Below are 3,885 nucleotides of genomic sequence, written 5' to 3' on the forward strand. Positions count from 1 at the left end.
TAATAATTATTATTATTATTATAATTATAATAATAATCTATATATAGATATATAATTTATCTGTATATTATAAAGAATCAGAAAAAAACTTACCACAAAAAAGAATTAAATTAAAATCTAAAAATGTAAAAATAAAATATTTTTTTAAATAAACCTATAAAATACATAAGTCATCAAATATTGAAAATAAAAACTTATAAATAAAAATAATTGTTATATATTTTTTACACGTTTTGGACTCTTAAAAAATTTATAGATGTTTATTGTCAGCACTACCAAAAAAAAACAAAATTTGTAAATTATTCAAATTAATTGGAATTCTAAAAATAAAAATAGAAATTTCAAACACGAAAAAGAAAATTAAAAATTAAAATTAAATTTTTTTTTTTAAAAAAAGCTCAACGTTGTGGTACTTTTGTTTGGAAAGGTATTTTTAAAATTTGAACCATCTAACTGCATATTTTTTATTTAATAATAGTGGGAAAAAAAAAGAAAAAAAAATATTTTAACTGCACATTAACTTCCCACTTCTATCCTAAAATAAAAGGAGTGGTTAGTGATAAAATATTCAAACAAACGGATAATTCTTCCCCAATCAACGTAACTGTTTTCCAAAAAATTATTTATCCTTTTTAAAAGAAGGCACAAATTTATGATCATAATCGAGTCAAGAAAAAATGATTGAGAAAAATCAAGAGAAGTTGAACAATTAAGTTGAGCAATTCATATCTCAAGAAAGAGGAGTTCGTTGTAAACTATGGTACTGAACAGACTTTGTGGTAATTATGGGAAAATCTCACTTTATTGAGGCCTCTGTGTTTTTTCTTCCTATTTTGTTAGGAAATATGTTGTTTTTTATGTACTATATAGAGGATTAAAAAAATGATAAATAAATTATGAAAGAAATTGAAAACTCTCAAAAATGAATGTATTATTTTAAAAAAAAATTATGTTGTGACTATGGATTATTTTTTGATTTTTAATATTTAGTATGATAATATTTAGATGTGAAATAATTTATCTTTAGGTTGAATATTTACAAGATTTTGCATATATACTTGAAAGTTTTTTAAAGCAATCATAAATTCACGTAAGTTTTATCTTTATTTTTTTTTAAATGGAAGCAACCAAGAAAGTAAGTTTATTGATCAAAGCATAAAATCAAAGACATCAATGAAGATAGTTTCATGAAATAACATTAGTGGCCTAGATAGTGTCGATGAATCTCTCAGTAACATTGAAAAATTACATGAAGATCATCTCCATAGTTCAATGTTAATCTTTCACTCTTTCAACGAGTAGAGAATTAGTCAAAAACTTTTAAAATTGAGCATTTTTTTTCCAGGAAAATATATACATATGTACATATTAGAAATTAAATATATTATATTTTAAATAATCTGAAAGTTAATTATATGTTTTATAAGTCCATTAATTTTTGTTTTATTTTTTATTTTTTAATAGTTTTTTTATACTTATATATATATATATATATATATATATATATATATATATATGCAACTTCAGATTATGATCACTAATTTAATAATTACATAAAATTAATTTTATATAATCTATTAATTAAAATTAAAATACAATTTACAAATTTTAATTAATCCTTTTTAATCTGTATTTAAAAAATAGACGGAAAAAGAATGCTATTTAAAAAAAATAATAGTGCAAGCATATATAAAAGGTGTTATAATGAAGCTTATTAACATTATCTACTTCTACTAAATTACACGTAAAAAATATTAAAAAGAAAAAACTAAAAAAATTCTAACCGCAGACGTCAACTCTCTACTTCTAAAATTGTTTTAAAAGATGTTATAATAAAGTTTATTAAAATTAGTTTATAAATAACTAAAAATTAAATAGTTTGAAATTACAATTTAAGATTATAAAATATAAATAAAAAAAGAAATAATTTAATTAAAAATTTAAATTTGAACCATCTAACTGCACATATAAAAGGAGAAGAAAAAGTGTCACATGTCAGCACCACACTAAATCATATTTTTTAAAAATTAAAATTAATTATGTGTATGTATTTATTAAAAAAAAAAACTCTAACGTTGTGGTCCTTTTTTTGTGGAAAGATATATTTTAAATTTTAACCATCTTTCCACAATCTCCTCATATAAAGAAAAAGAAATATAGATAACAACAACAATAATAATAATAATAATAATAATAATAGAATAATAATTATTATTATAATAATAATAATAATAATAATCTATATATAGATATATAATTTATCTGTATATTATAAAAATCAAAAAAAAAACTTACCACAAAGAAGAATTAAATTAAAATCTAAAAATATAAAAATAAAAATATTTTTTTAAATAAACCCGTAAAAACATAAATCATCAAATAATGAAAATAAAACTAATAAATAAAAAGATAATTGTTATATATATTTTTAACACGTTTTGGACTCTTAAAAAATTTATAATGTTTATTGTCAGAACTACCAAAAAAAAAAAAAATTGTAAATTATTAAAATTAATTGGAATTCAAAAAAAATATAATAGAAATTTCAAACACTAAAAAGAAAATTAAAAATAAAATAAAAAAATATATTTTTTAAAAAAGCTCAACGTTGTGGTCCTTTTTTTTGGAAAGGTATTTTTAAAATTTGAACCATCTAACTGCACATTTTTATTTAATAATAATGAAAAAAAAGAAATAAAAAAATATTTTAACTGCACATTAACTTCCCACTTCTATCCTAAATAAAAGAAGTGGTTAGTGATAAAATATTCAAACAAACGGATAATTCTTCACCAATCAACGTAACTATTTTCCAAAAATTTCATTATCCTTTTTAAAATTAGTTTATAAATAACGAAAAATTAAATAGTTTGAAATTGCAATTTAAGATTATAAAATAAAAAATAAAAAATAAAGAAATAATTTAATTAAAATTTTAAAAATATGTGTAAACTTACTCAGTAACCACCACAAAAGTTGAAATTTTTTAATAAAAACTGCAAAATCAAATAAAAAACAAAAAAAACGGTAACGAAAAATTAAATAGTTTGAAATTGCAATTTAAGATTATAAATTAAAAAATAAAAAATAAAGAAATAATTTAATTAAAATTTTAAAAATATGTGTAAACTTACTCGGTAACCACCACAAAAGTTGAAATTTTTTAATAAAAACTGCAAAATCAAATAAAAAACAAAAAAAACGGTAACGAAAAATTAAATAGTTTGAAATTGCAATTTAAGATTATAAAATAAAAAATAAAAAATAAAGAAATAATTTAATTAAAATTTTAAAAATATGTGTAAACTTACTCGGTAACCACCACAAAAGTTGAAATTTTTTAATAAAAACTCTAAAATCAAATAAAAAACAAAAAAAACGGTAACGAAAAATTAAATAGTTTGAAATTGCAATTTAAGATTATAAAATAAAAAATAAAAAAATAAAAAATAAAGAAATAAAGAAATAATTTAATTAAAATTTTAAAAATATGTGTAAATTTACTCAGTAACCACCACAAAATTTGAAATTTTTTTAATAAAAACTGTAAACTCTAATAAAAAACAAAAAAAAGGGTCAAGCTCTGCCCCCAACACAATATACATATACATGCGTAATCTCAGACACATTCAAAAAGGGCAAAAGCATTTAAAGAGAACAATTAAGAAAAATAATTGATTTTGAAAATATTAAGGCACATTCATATTTTTAGATTGCATTGTATCATTAATAAAATACATATTAACTAATTATAAATAAGTATTAACTAATTATGAATACGTGGCTGAAATAATTGTTCCATGCATAATAGAGTCTTTTAAAAACAAAACTTATATTGAAATTCACAAAATTAATTTAAAAAATTTAACAATTTAAGTTTTATAA

Source organism: Solanum verrucosum, unplaced genomic scaffold (genome assembly GCF_900185275.1).
Source record: "Solanum verrucosum unplaced genomic scaffold, falcon-dt-bn FXZP01000004.1, whole genome shotgun sequence".
In the NCBI taxonomy this organism is placed as follows: Eukaryota; Viridiplantae; Streptophyta; class Magnoliopsida; order Solanales; family Solanaceae; genus Solanum; species Solanum verrucosum.